Genomic DNA, 16,052 nt, shown 5'->3' with positions numbered 1-16,052 from the left:
ACAACGTTTTCACCGCTTCCAACGTTCTCCAAGCATCACTGTCGCACCATTAGGAGCGTTCAGAAAATATAAAAAAAAAATCACACATCTATTAAACTGATTAGATTCCTATAGGTAATTTATTGTCAAGCTGCGTACCACTCGCCAGTCCAAGCACAATGCCCGCTAGAGAGGGACATCAACATGTTTAGAGCGAGAGCCGTATAGTGGGCCTTGCAAGGTGATTTCAGTTGCGTCTACGCAAGCTTATAGTCAGGTTGTTACGCACACAACCGCGTTTTGACGCGCCCATATACGGCGACGCGATCGGAAAATGAAACGCGGAATGTTACGTTTCGAAAAACATTTTTTTAGGATGCTTAGGTAATGTATGGCTGCAACGCGTGCGTTTACGTTACATCCTCTAACTTGCATACAGACTTGTGAAGAAAATTTTGATAAACATGAAAGACATGATTTTGTATTGTTTAGGTAAAGTGGACTTTGTTGACATAAAGTAATTGATCTGTGTGAGTGTCCGAGTGTATGTAACCTGATGTGACTTGTGAAATAACTTCTAAAGTGAAGTGCAATTAGCTTTTTAATAACTGAGGACTATAAGGTATGTGCACCTTTTGTCGGTAACATAAACACTAGTTTTAGTTTCCTTTGATAATAGTCGGAGGCTTTATTTATTGAAGGATTTGAAATAATTGGAATATTTGAGTTCTATGTAGTGTTCTTTGGTTAAGGTGTTGTCGCAATTCTTATTAGAAGTATGTTTATTGTGTTAACAATATAAAACGCTCGACTAAGCTTTAAGATAATATAAACTCTATTACCCTAGCTAGCTCTACAGTGTGAATGGATAAGCAAATTCATTCAATTCTTTAATAAACCATTTAGTTAAAAAAGCACTCACAGTAATTTAACTAATATTCAATACTAGCTGGTGCCCGCGACTTCGTCTGCGCAGGTTTAGTATTTCGAACAATATGTTTACAAATTGTAGCCTATGTGTTATTCTGATGTATAAGCTATATTATTGTAAAGTTTCATCAAAATCCATTCAGTAGTTTTTGCGTGGAAGAGTAACAAACATCCATACATCCATACATACAAACTTTCGCGTTTATAATATTAGTAGGATAACTGGAAAATAATTTATTGTTTATTTTATTAGGTAGAGACAACAAACGGCTATAATGTAAATAGATGTAAGATTAAAAGTAGGGTAAATACTGATACGAATCTATGCAAAAAATACTGCATGAGACCCATATTGCGAAAAAATGATTAATATAGGTAACATAAACAAGGCATAATTTTCAAATTAGCAACTTCACAAAAGTTCCGCTAATTTCCACCGACATTTAATTTCACCGTTTCACACATTCTTCAATTTGTCACTGTTATTTCAAAAATAGAAAACAAAAATGTCTTGAGGAGGCCGTTAAGTCCTAGAATTAAAAAAAAAAGATAAAGCAAAGAACTGACATGTCCACCCCGCATGAAGCCTGCGTGGTGAGTCACGGGAACTCTTTATATGAAAGAGGTTTTAATAGTTGTATAACAACGTTATAGCCTTAACTCATAATGTTATATACATAGTCTTATTTGTCTTCTAAGTAGAATAATAAGTAGAATAGTGAATAAAGTGCTAAAGAAAGAGACTATTCACAAAATTGCGCACCACCTGTATCAAGGTGATCCCAGGTACATTATTCTTAATATCTATATTTTTATCTTCAATTTACATATATACGATTTACTTTGTACATCATAAGGCAAACAAAGGCCTAATTCCATTAAATGGATGAACTTATTGAAATAATGAAGAAAATAAACTCCTATTTCACCTATAGCCTATGTTTCATCTTGTTTATCATTCAAAACAAAATAATTACTTACTTACCAGTGAAAAACTTTAACCCATCAGCAAGGTAGTAACGGTATTTTCTTTCGCTGTCCAGGCTGTGTTCTGGGCAATACGCGTACGGACTAATACATATAGCTAGAGTTACACACATTCACACAATACCTATATTCTTCAAAATTCTAGGAATTAGGAAGTGTATATCACTCCGTAGAAACTATTACAAATCATCTTAGTGATTCACGACCCGGTGACAAAAAGGACGGCACTACAATGTTACGCACTTAATGTATTCTCCCTTCATGGCTTTTTTACACGTTTATTTTGTCGCTTGAAGCTAGATCGCATTGAAATGGCGAAATAATTCTTCTATGTAGCCTGAAATTTTCCGTAGCTCAATCTCGTCTATAGATAACTGGTAATATTAACTGTACATTATTTTAAATACATAGCAGTAAATTGTGACTGAGAATTTGAAATTATTTTCAATTTGTATTTTATTATAATACTAACTGTTCCGCGGGGTTCACCTGTCATATGAGAACCACTTGACGAAACTTACCCGGTCAAAATAGCTTGTGTTCTTTCTCAGGCTTTAGACTATCTGCGTATTGTTTCAGTCATATTGGCGTGAAAACGTGCTAAACAGATACAGTTATAGCTTGTCCAAGCTGAAATAAACCGTTAACACTAGCGGAATTTGTCGCACGTATGCGCGGCTTTTTTACGCGCGATGTAATTCGAGCGGGGAAAAGACGTGGTCCCAGGCATCCTCCCTTAACTCAGTAACCCTTAACGGTAGTCGTCAATTGTTTCTTGCCGCGTGAAGTAGGTAAAACCGCGAGGAAAATACACTAATTTGAAAGTGTTGTAAACTATAATATATAATACAGCATTTCTATTAAATTATTAGCATACTTCATATGTACAGTATGATGTAGATTATTATAAGACTTTCAAGTTCATCACCAAATCTTGAACTAAGGTCATCCAAGTCAAATTAGATAGCTTTATTAGTATTTCACTGACATGTTTTTTGATAAGATTATTGATCGTTAATATTGGCAGATGGTGAAGACTAATTTAAAAATTTCTAAGTCTGCCGCGAAACCATTAGAGGTGATTAAAACTGCCTAATAAATAACCTTTAACGTTATTCACTGTTAATATTCTGATCGTCGTGTTTTAAATTATTTGGGATCATCAAAATAATATATTTTTTTCTCTTATGATTATCTACATTTTTCACAATACCTTTAACTTTTAGCTTCCTATATATTTATGTCCTAGTACGAGTTTCATACCACTCAAAATTCTGCAAGTACAATAACTTCAATAGGAAGTTTAATTTATTTATTAAAAAGTCCAACTCATCGCATATGCTATGCAAACAGTGCCAGTAACAAATTGGCATAGATGTTCACATGTTAAAGTCATAGTCACTCATATTAGGCTCTTATCAAACGTCAGAATATTCCAAAAAGTTGGTCTCATGGAGAAAAGCCGGCAAAATGTCCATGGACACTCCATGTCATATGGTCCAAAATCCAAACTAATATTATAAATGCGAAAGTAGCTCTGTCTGTCTGTCTGTCTGTCTGTCTGTCTGTCTGTCTTTTCTTCACGCCTAAACTACTGAACCGATTTGTGTGAAATTTGGTACAGACATAGTTTGAAACTTGAGAAAGGACATAGGATAGTTTTTATTACAAAAAAAAAAAAAAAAATATTCCGGACATATAGCGCCATCTATTGGTCAAATCAAAAATCTGCTGGTAGTCACTATTCCACGCGAACGAAGTTGCGGGCAAAAGCTAGTCTGAAATATTTTTAGACTATGTTTAGTTTTTTGAACCGCAATATAGCATCTGGATTTTACCGATTGCTATATATAAAACACCATAGACTTCTATGACATAGAAATCCCCACAAATCTGAACAAGGAACGATATCACTTTTCCTTCACACACGTACAGACAAACAGATATAAACCGTTCTTTTGTTACAACCTGTTGAATGGCAGTCGAGCGAGACTGTTCCGTAACCATGGCAACCGATACACAAGGTGTCAGATGAAAGCTAACATCAGGTAGCTGGTAACCTGACGGGATTTTGTTGATGAAATGCTTGTGGATATAGCTTGTGAAATGCTAGTGTTTATTTGAAGAAAAATCAGTGTAGTTAGACAAGAAAAAAAAAGGCTGTATTCTTACAAATAAAAAGAAAATAGAAAAGAGTGTGCTGTACAGTTTTCGTTAAATAATTTTGCCACTTCAAATTAGCTACTGTGTTACATGTGTTCACGATAGTCAAAAACATTACTTAGCATTGTGGCAAGAAATTAAACAGCTTACTTTAGAGGGACGAGTGTAACTTATTTATAAAATGAAGTAGGTATGGAGAAATATTTAAATATAAAATTGAAATCACATGATGTCACATGCGCTTAATTCTAGTGTAAAAGCTAATAGAAAATAATGTAGTGTATTTGTTGTAATATGCCGTAAAATAAAAATCAATTTACAAGCGCTATGCGAAAAATGCACGTAGCAATTCCACAAATTTAGACACAAATAACGGTACATATTTTCCAATTTATAATAATATCGACAACAGGTACTCAATTAATTATTTATTTGCATAAGACGATAGGATTTATTTCAATTATATACAATTAATAAAACAAAACATGAAATTAATATATCGATTTATGATTCAAAAACATGTTGTATATGTTAAACAGGTATACTTATTAATTTAAGACAATAGTTTATTTTAAAAATAATAAATGTACAAAAGAACATTTTGAGTCACTGGGTTTTACGTTTGGTATATTTTTAGGTTTCACAATACAAAGGACACGAAGAAACCAATAAAAACTTGTTTTTGTATCTTGACACATAAGGAGATATTTTTTATTTATTCAAACAAATAAAAAAAACTTTTTGTTTATTACGTAATTTTTCTTATAGTTAAAATGAGAAAAACATTGATTTAAATCCTTAAAATATTTCTAATATTAAAAATATATTAAATTGGACGTAGCATCTCGTTGAAGTCTTTCCTAAGAGCTCTGATTAAGCTGTCCGTCGACTCTTGCGTAACTCAATCTACCAACAAAATTACAATTTTTTGTGCCCCCTACATTTATATACAACAAACCATGTATTTGTTCAATACATAATACATAAGCAGTAAATATTGATAACGTTATTACTTTCTGCAAATAATGCAAATCGATATATTTGTTCCACTGTATCGATTACGATCGATAAAAGTTTTCCGAGTTAGTTTTTATTGAATCGCACAAAATATGGTTTTTAAATGGAAGTAAATGGATTTATAGACTCATTTCTTATATTTTTATATTTCAATCGATACATTTTATGTTTAGTTTTTCATATTTTAGCAAAAACGTGTAAACCGATTGATATGAAACCTGGAATGTTCGCATAAGTTACAAAGATATTTTTTTATTACAAAATCAGACTTTATATTTTCAACATTGGGATTAAATATTTAAATAAATAGGCACATTTACGGAGAAATGAATTTTAATTAATTGACTACAAGACCAGAAAAAAACAAACAAAATGTTGTAGGTAGCAGGTTGTGGATTATGGAAAATAAATCATATTTAATAAGAAGTGTAAATCACAGACATTTGTAGGCATTTTTCCTGTATAAATTATTAAAATACAATCGGATAAATAAAAATATGAATATGCATATTCATAAATTAATAAACAGTATAAAATAAAATGACCGATTAATTTTACTCTCTTAGGTATTGTAACTCTATACTTTTTATTGTATTTCAAAAATAAACATTTGTATAAAATAATTTTATTTCAGCAAAAAATATCATTTCTATAACTTAGGCCTAAAACGTGACAAATTAGAACTAAAAACCATTTATAGAGTTCATTGATCTCATATCAGGACTATTAATTAATAGAAATTATTATTTTATTAAAATGTATACGCCTACTCCTGCATAAAAATTAACTATCTTATATTCAATATTTTATTTAATTGTTTATTATTATTTACAAAGATATTTACATACCTAACTACAAAATCTCAAATCTTTGTATCCCTTGGTCACGCCATGATGCGTGAACGGCAAGACCGATTAAGCTGAAAATTAGAGAGGAGGTAGCTTAGTTTACAATAAAAATTAAAACTATCCTAGTAAAGACCCAAACCTAAAACTAAAAAGCATCAACAACTTATTATATTAAAATAATGTCTTTAACTGTAAAGTAGCCGTGCATTTCCAGATCTCAGTTTAGTAGCTCGGAACGCAAAGAACAGGTGTAACTTAATGTTTCAGTTTATTTATTTTAACTGTACCGTAATGGACGCAGCATGCCAATTTCACACGCAGCAAATGTATTTCCAATTGTCAATAATTGTTATGTTTTTATTTAAAGCATTATTTGTGTTTAATGGTTTGAAATATTTATTTAATGAGAAGTTCTGGAAGAGGTATGAATGGGGAATGTAAAAGTTGGCATGTGTTTAACGAAAATTCTATATGGGTACAAAAGTTATAATTCTATAAGGTAAAAACTGTAACGGACGTCTGTTAAATTTTTGTTCTACCTACGGTAGGTAAAATACCTATGTTCATACTACAAATACAATTATAGCACTATAGGAAAAAAATCAATTTAAATGTTTTAAGATATTTACAATAATAATTATTAATAAAATTTGAATAGGCATATCACCTGCGTCAGAATTAGTAAAAAAATGCCTAGAAACAGCTAATTCTGTTTAGACTAATTTAATGCTATATTTATGATGCTGTTTAGATAAAAGTTTTTTTCTCAAACCTTGGCTATTATTAAGAAGATTTTTGTGTATCTTCTTAATTTTAATTTAATGCTAAAATGAACTGATTCCGATTATTAATTTTGATCATAAAGAAATTCCAGCGTGTGCTGATCACGTCATTATTATTTTTAATATTCACCTGTTTTTTTTTAACAATAGATTAAATTTAGTATTCAAATGTGGAAAGAAAAAGATTATTATTTTTCAATTAAGTAGAATATTTTTTTACTAACTACGGTTCTAAAGTTGACTGAACTTGCTTGAACGAACATACGTATGTTCGTTTTGTCTGTGTGTTGCGCTTTCACGCCCGAAACTGCTGAACCGATTTAAATTATATCTGGTACATAGATAGTCTAGAGTCAGACATAAGGTACTTTTGATCCATTGCTGCGAGAAGTAGTTCTTTCAATACACGGGGGATAGCTAATACTAAATGTAACAATCTTACGCCATTTTAACTTGTCTCAGATAATGCATAATATCTCTTCGGTTGTTCTACAAATGCACAGGATATTGACCAACCAACTAGTTTATAATGTTTTCCCTTCCTTTTTATAGTGAAACAGACAATAATATTACTAAATTATTGTACAAGAACGCCTTAATAGGTATGAAACATACATAAAGTTAAATGTGTAACATACTAAATGACAGTCGTAAAATTTTGTTCATTTCATCGATATTATTTATGGAATATAACATTCAATTCTAGGCCTCCATATACATCCGTAAGACCAAAACAGACTCAAAGTAGAATTTCAGAAATGGCCTACTTACTATCTACTTACTACTTATTTACTTATTTACTACTTACTTCCTAGTATATTTTTAATTTATTATTTCAATCTGCTGGATTGTTCGAAAGAGTTACCGCGGCCGCGGTACCTAAAGGGTTCAAGAAGGAACATGATGGGTTTTAGTCAGTAAGAGTCTGACATTCCCTCACGCTGCACCCACAGCGGGAGGGGTCATTTGATGACTTCCCATCAACAAAAAAAGTTATTGTTACAATTTTACACACTTGTTAGTTTTATTGAAAGTTAAGATTAAAAATGAAATTAACTCTAGCAGATAGTAGGATTTAACTACTCAACCAAGATTTATAACGAAGAATATTTTTATTCCCATCGCCATAGGGAAAGCTAACTGCACAGCTTGGTTGACAGGTGAATAATTTATACTTAGCGCGAAGGTAGGTAGCCTGTTTGTTTGTTTTGTAAAAATAAAGTAAAAACTCGTAGGCGTATATTATCTTCTTTCGAATGTAGCGGTAATGGATGTTCTTTTCTTCTATTTAAAATAAACTAGTGGCCTGCGGAACGTGATTCGCAACATATAAATGAAGAACCGCTCGACCGATTTTATGCAAACTTCACATAAACCATCTACTGAACATTTTTGAATTACAGAGTTACAACAGAAAGGGACATATATTTTTATATGTATACCTAGATATTATTTGAGAATCAGAAGTGTACAAGGCTGTGGTCCAATGTCCATTGATACATATATAAATGTACATACCCATTACATAGTGATGAGAACTTTACAATTGACAACTTCACAATTTTTAAGTCAATTAAATACTTTAAATTACTCATGCGATTGCCTAAAATCCAAAATACAGTCCTATACCCAAACTAACCTCAAAAACAGAGGCAAAAATAAAAGTACACATAAATAAAACTGTAAAATTATACGTTGTATAAATATAGATTACAAATAATACACTGTAATCTGTGTATTATCGAATGGAGGTTTCAATTTACGGGTTCGATTATGGGATGGTGCAAAAAGTTGAGGGCTTCTCGTGCGAAACGGAACGCGCCACGCACGCAACACCGCTCCTGTGTTGCAGTTGTTTTTTTACTCTATTTTGTTTTGTTTTTACTTTATTATTTTCTTTTGTTTATTCGTTTTTTTTTTACTTTGTTTTGTTTTTTTGTAATGTTGGGCTTTTGTTTGCGTGGAATTATGTTCGTTAATTTCAAATGAATTATCAAGATTCTTGGTTAACAATTGTAACGTTTTTATTATTAGTGCTAAAAATAAAAATTAAGGTGTTTAAATGTGTGAGGCTATGTCATTACTTTATCATTTTAAATAAATTTAGAACTAATCTAAGTTACAAACTACAGAAAACGAGAGGCCTATTTCTACCACACATCCTTTCACAACCAAATTCCCACGTACACTAAAACCCAGTTTACAAAATCACAAATCGATATTATAAACCCTATTACAATAAATTGTATTCGCAATATTGTTTCCTAGGCAGACCTTTCACCTAACGCGTTGTTTCTCATTTTCCTCGATCAAGTCTTTAATGTGTATGTCATCTGCGACCTAAGGATGGTGTACACTGTAGAAGCTATATTTTATAGCTGGGAGTCGTTTTGTTTTGTAATCGGTAATTTTGTATAGATTTGGTTTGTGTGTAGAGGTTTGATTTGTGACGGTATTTGAGTCATGGAAGCAAGGAATGTAAGCTGGGATTCATTAAGTCTATTGTGTGTTTGGTGTCCCCCTTTTTGTCTATGTACCTAGGTTTTAGTAATTACTATCTATCTGCTGTACGTACTATATTTTCACTAACTGCCTCGTTGGTCTAGCTGTCGCAAGTGCGGCTGCTAAGCACGAGGTCTCGGGTTCGATTCCCGAGTCGGGCCGAAATCGCTTTGTGGGTTTTAGAAGACTTTCACAAAGCAGCCCGGAGCCTGGAAGCTGGTGATTGATACACCCGTGCATCGGAGAGCACGTAAATGTCGGTCCTGCGCCTGATCTCTCTCCGGTCGTGTCGGATTACCGTCCCATCGGGCTATGAGAGTTAAGGAATAGTGAGTGCACCTGTGTCTGCGCAAATGCTCGTGCACTATAATATGTCCTGCGTAGTTGGCTAATCTCCTTACATGAGAACAGTCGCCGTTGCCGATAATCGGCTAGGAGGACATCATCATCATATTTTCACTACTGAAGCGAGTTTAATAATTATTTCGCTGTTGGGAAACTACACTATCCACAGATGACTTAGACAAATGTTTTTCGGAAACGGAAAAGTTGACCGCGATGAATAGCTGAGGTACTTGACTAAGATATCTTCGCTTCGCTATAGCTTCGCTTATAGTGATGGATGATCCCAACTCATTAACTTTTTGTCCTGGATTACTGTGTCAGTTATTATTGCAATGTAAGTCTATTCTACTGTTTTACTCGGCTCATTGATGCTTCATAATGACGTTTTTTAACTACAGCAAATGTATTATTGTGAATTATGAACGAGATGTGAATTTCAAGACGTGAAGTCATTTGTAGGAATAGCTTTTAATGTTGGTATTTCCAATCTATTATTATTGTTGTAATTTGTTGTGTGTCTTTCATTTCGTTTTCATTTTAAATTACTATCTAAAGTAAGTTGGAAAAAGTTTAAAGGACAAAATAATACATCTGCACTTGTGCTTGTTACAAAATAGTTCAATAAGGTTTGAAAAAGGTGTTTCTACTTTATAATTAAAAATTTCTATGAAATCCGTGCAGAAATTATTTTCTCTTTATTTTTTATAAGCCTTGAAATCTACAGATTATGCCAGGCTTATCATAGCCTAAGAGGAGAGAAATGGTACTACTGCGTTCTTTTTAAACTGCTAACGAATTCATAAATCTCAATAGCATCAGGTAAGCCTATTTAACACTGATACATTACAGTGAATGAGAGCCTCCTAATTTTATTGTATTACTAGCTTCTGTTAATGATATGACCCGTGTCCCTGAAGAAGTATTTTACGCACCCGGATACAAAGCAATCGAAATAGTCTTCCTCGATAAATTGGCTATTCAACAGTGCAAGATTTTTCCGACTCGAAACACTCCAGGAACTACTCTTGCGATTAGCGACTGCAACTCTTCAGTCTTATAATTGAAGTAAAGATTTTACTCTAAAATGACGTAGGTCCTAAAAAAAACGGTACACGCTTCAAAGAAAAAACCATTATTAGAAAAAACATTACATCGACCAAGAACCGAAGCTCACATTTATCCAGTTACCTCAACTTTCGAAGCTAAAAACAATTATCATCTTGACAATAAATATTCGCACAATAGTCCGTTCTAAGACAGGCTGCGTTCCACTTTTTAGATCGCCTATGTGCCCGTATAAGGCAGCGAGTCCACTTGAGCGTTTCTTGCTAAACCTACCTGATTGTCGGGTGACGAGGCTGTAAGTAACTTACGATATGGATGGATAGTACGCTTATTGAATTTGTATGACTTATTTGTGTGTTTTTTGAGGTATATTTTTGGTAATTTTAGTTAGTTTAGTTTTCTAGTTGGTGTGCGAATGTCACGTATAAAAATTCATCACACTATTGAATACGTAGGTATATAATTCTAAAACTATTTAATTAAATGACTTCACGGTTTTATTTGTAAAAAATTTGGAAAGGTGTATTATTTATATAAAATAGCCACTTTTGCATTTAAACAATATAATATCCTAATCATAACTCAATAATGTTTACCATTAAGTCAAAGTCTCCAAAATTCCAATAAAAGTCTGACTAAGACGGGTTTGAACCCGGAACTTCAGTATTCGTTTTTGCGCCCACTTAACAAATGAGGCACTAAAACATTTTATTAAAGAATTTATGTTTAACTTCTAATCCACTTGGAAATAAATAAGAATTTAAATTTTCAAATTCAGACAAAAAAGTCCACCATTTTCTGTAGAAGCTAAAAAACGGCACGAGCCACGATCTATTTTAGTTTATATTATTTATTTTATCACCCAATTTATGCAAATAAAAAACGCATGTTTTGAACATTTCTAAATTAAGTTTTTTTTACTTTTCAATTATAATAAATTATGTCTGGAAATATATGACGCAAAGCAGTTTACAGAATTCAAATTATATGGAGCTGTATGATCTTTGCTTGTGTGTGTGCAGGTCAATGTCCTGACTGAAAAATATACCACTAGTTAATAGCCGTGATTCATAGAAATTTGTTGAAATAAAGCATTAATTAGTACTAGATCTTTTACATGCGTGTTTTAGTATTTTATTGCCTATAATTTTACAGTAAAACTTATTGTTTTTTTACTACTTATGTATTTTAATTGGCGTCTTGAAAGACGATTCTAGAATATTATTAACATTAATAGATTTTATTTTTTGTAGACATATTTATGGTTTATAGATAATATAGTGAAATACGGATTCCTGTATTGATTTTTTTACATTAAAATTATCTTTACAAATTATTATAATTTAAGAAGCAATAGGGAAAAGTAAGAAAAAACCTGGACATAATCAGCTAAAATTATATTCTTATCTAATTGCTCCGAATTTATGATCAGAGCATAAGTATCGTTTTACTCTTGCGGTGTCAGAGTGCAACCAGCAATTGTAAATAGATAGTACGTACGTACAAGTAGGGATACGAATTACATTTAAGACTGTAGAGTGTAGATAGATATCACTTAGATAAGATACTTATAAACTTTGTCGGCATTTCAAAAAAACCCCTACTAACAATACCTTTTACGATTAGCATAGAAAAATCATAAAGTAAGGTACGTAACAGTTAAGATACGACAAAAGACTTGTTACTCAAAGGTTAGGTCAGCGGCAAACATAAAGTTTCTACTGCGACAATGTTACTGCGTACGACGGAACGCAACATGTTAAAAGTAAGAGCGTTTTGTTTATGGTTTTATACAGAGTGTGTTGTACCTAATCACATTAAATTAAATACGTTCATATACTGGTTAATATATGTCGATTAGCACAAAGAAAAAAAAATAAGTAAAAATAAAAAATAAATGTTTTTTTTTTCAAACAAAGTAAATATAATAAAAATGTGCGAGAATTGGAATACTAAATAAGAGTCCGTCATTACAACAACGGAAATTCTCTCTTGAAAACTAACAGCTGTCAACTGGTGAAAACATTAGATACCACAATTTGCCTTAGAATACCATAAAGTATAGGTATGTGATAGGATTTAATGTCATTAGGCACGACATACCCGATATAAAGTACCTACTGGGGATTTGAAGAAGTGAATAGGAAGTGAAGATTTTTTTAAAGAATTAAAATGAAAGAAAAAATATACCTATAAAAACATAAGAAGAAGTAAACAGATTTTGCTAGTTTGAATTGTTGTATTAAACAGTCGTAAATTTAAGTAGCTTTTTACTCAAATTTTTGAGTAGGCGAATGAATAAAAAATAAGAATAGCATAGAAAAATAAAAGATATAATTTTTATGTAGGTAGTGATTTATTTATTTTATAGTCACTCTGTCAAAAATAATATCTATCAAAATAGTCTATAGATGAGTTTTTGAATGCAAAATGTGGCAAGTGACAATCAATATTTACAATGGAAAACGATATTAATAAGAAAACTGCAGAATAGTTGCCTTCAGTGTCATATCAGTTCAAGTAGTTTCATAATAATTTCTATCAACAACAACGCAAGTAAAATTTATTAGAAATAATATTGTAACTCGTGACTAAATCTATTGTAAATGTGTATTTATTTACCGCATACCTATTGGTATAAAATAACCGCACACTGCAAACTTTTAGTCCGCCGATAGTTTCTTTGGGCTCACAAATTAGTATGAAGATGAATGGTAGTACGCACATTACAAAGATCAGGTATTTAGCCTGAAACAGACTGACTGAAAACTTAGATTGTATTCACAATTTTCATTTTAAAATATTTTTCCTATCAACTTGTCAACTGTCGGGGAAACTGTAGATCCCGGCTGACATTGAACATCTTTGACATTCGTTACGGGTAGTCAGAAGACGCAGTTAGTCCTACACCAGTCTAACCAAGGGGTATTGGGTTGCCCGGATAACTGGGTTGAGGAGGTCAAATAGGGCAGTCGCTCCTTGTAAAGCACTGGTACTCAGCTGAATCCGGTTAGACTGGAAGCCGACCCCAACATAGTTCGGAAAAGGCTTTGAAGATGACGATGTCAACTATCGGCCGACTAAAAGTTTGCAGTGTGCAGGCATTCTAAGTATTACATTTGCGATCTCTCATAATGGTCCATTGTTTGTATGAAGAAACATTGTGATTATCTATGGCGTATCAATATCTTAGTGTTTATTACGTAAAAGGTTGTGTTTTGTTGAATCGAGTGTGACTGATATTGTACTGCGCAGTACCATATTGTTTACCATAGAATTGTGTTGGGTTTAATCTTTTGTTTTTTCTTCACTTTATTACTTCAACTGGTACCTACATCTAATTCTTATTTTTGATGTTGGCAAAAAATCTGAGGTCGTTTTTACGCTTAAGTTAGGTATAGTAAACACATTACACAACTTAAAGGACTAACAAAAAAATATACACATCAAAAAGTTTCATGTCAATCACAAAATCCCTTTATAAGAACAAAAACACACACAAATAAAACAAATGAGCATCACCAAAAAACAACAAAATAATTGACCCACCACCACTCACTTAACAAATATTAAATCAACAAAACGTATTACCATTACCATTACCGAAATGCTCACTTCATTTAAATGTAATTCTAAAATTAAATACATCACTGGCACAAAACATTATTTGGCCGGCGCTGTAATCATCGTCGTGGGAAACAATAGCTCAATCATTGTTACGTGCGTGCACCTGTCTAACCTGTAGTGTCGTGGTAATGGCCAGTACTAAGCGGGCGAAGGGTTAAGTTGGGTTAAAAGCGAGATTTGAGAGTTTGAATTTGGAATGGATTTTCGAGTTTAGTGTTGTTTTTTTTTATTTGTGTTCTGTTGATGAATTGATTTGATATGGAAATTGATTATTGTGCTAATGCAATTTTTTGTGATATTGATGTAATGAAAAGTTTAGAATGATGGAAGATTGATTGAATTGAATATTTTTTTTTAAATATGGAACGGTCTCATCTAAGTTATGTTATCTGCACTTTTAATCATATCTATGGCGTTTGGCGTTTAAAAGATTAACCAGAAAAAGAAACTAACTTATTAGTGCCTACTACATTTTCTACGCCTAATAAACTAAATAAATTATACAGTTTAAATGAATAACAGTGTTCGGTGAAATTAAAACAGTTACTTTCCAATCTTGGAATTAAATCGAAATGTGAAAGTATTTTGTCTAAACATCATTTATGTTTATTAATGTTCATGATAAGTAGTCATTAGGTAATTGTTTAAAATGAGAAACTATTTATATTTATAAAATTTTGAACTCTCTTGATCGCTTCCTGAAAAGTAGGTATCGTTTCATTTAGTGAACAAGTATTTTATTGAAAATGTATTGTATTTTAGAAATGTATCTTTGTCTTGTGTATCTTTTTTAAGGTTACGCAGCATTTTAATGACAAATGTACATTTTTCAAGTTTGGAAATTTTAAACATTCTTTGAGTTGTCGATACTTTTGAGAATATTCCTTAAATGAGGTGAGTTACAATCGAGTTACTATAGTAATACCGTCTGTCCGTCCGTCCGTCATAATATCAGCTGTTACAGCATCTCAACACTTATCTGAGAGGTTAAGACAATGCTCATCACATTAGATTGAAACACTAGGTTTTTTTTAAATATAGAATTTAGGGATATTTGATACAGTAAACTAATTTTGTAGACCGGCTTCGATTACTTCAGTTGTATAAATATGATATTTATGAACAACAGGAAAATATCAGTAGATAAAAAATTGGCATATTACTAAAAAAATATCACACATTTCTAAAAACATATCCTCATCAAAAGAACGAATAGGTAATATAAAATGGCGTGTGCCAAAAATGGTTTGTTCCGTGCATCTTCCATCATGACCTTTGAAGGCCATTTCAAATCTTTAATATTAATATTCACATTATTGATGAAATTAATTTTGCAGAGAGCAAACCGGTATAATATCGAAAAAATCATAGAGAGATATAAAAAAACGACCACATTTTGAATTTTGAGCTGAATATTATTTTGCAAAGATCGAAGCTTATTAGGTACTTATCTAAAATGGATGTATAGATATTTAGATGTTTTCCATAACTGGTTATATTTCGGACTAGTCCACCTGTTGTCGCGTGTCATAATACTAGAACAAATAAACTATTTCACAATGTTAACCAACAATGTTTTAAAGAAAACTAGCTTCCACCAGCAGCAGATGTATAAACTATAATACTGACAAGTTTTATCAAAATCCATTCAGTAGTTTTTGGAATAGGAACAAAAATCCATACATACAAACTTTCAGGTTTATATTTAGTAGGTGTTCACGACTGATGGAGTAACGGTACCTGAAAGTTCACTGTTCGGGCATTTTCAAAATTGACTAGTGATTATCATTCCCAACGGTTCGTAATG

General features: G+C 32.1%; 1 protein-coding gene across 1 annotated transcript in view; it reads left to right on the top strand.

Moving 5' to 3' along the window:
* Positions 1 to 242: 242 nt before the first annotated feature.
* LOC124635557 (transcription factor Sox-5) overlaps positions 243 to 16,052 on the top strand; it is a 282,618-nt gene continuing 266,808 nt past the window's right edge. Inside the window, exon 1 of the mRNA XM_047171473.1 lies at positions 243 to 601. The gene's annotated coding sequence lies outside the window, so the exon portion shown is untranslated. The remainder of the gene's footprint in view (positions 602 to 16,052) is intronic.

This window comes from Helicoverpa zea, chromosome 13 (assembly GCF_022581195.2).
Source record: "Helicoverpa zea isolate HzStark_Cry1AcR chromosome 13, ilHelZeax1.1, whole genome shotgun sequence".
NCBI classification, from domain to species: Eukaryota; Metazoa; Arthropoda; class Insecta; order Lepidoptera; family Noctuidae; genus Helicoverpa; species Helicoverpa zea.
This window is presented reverse-complemented; position numbering and strand designations above follow the sequence as displayed.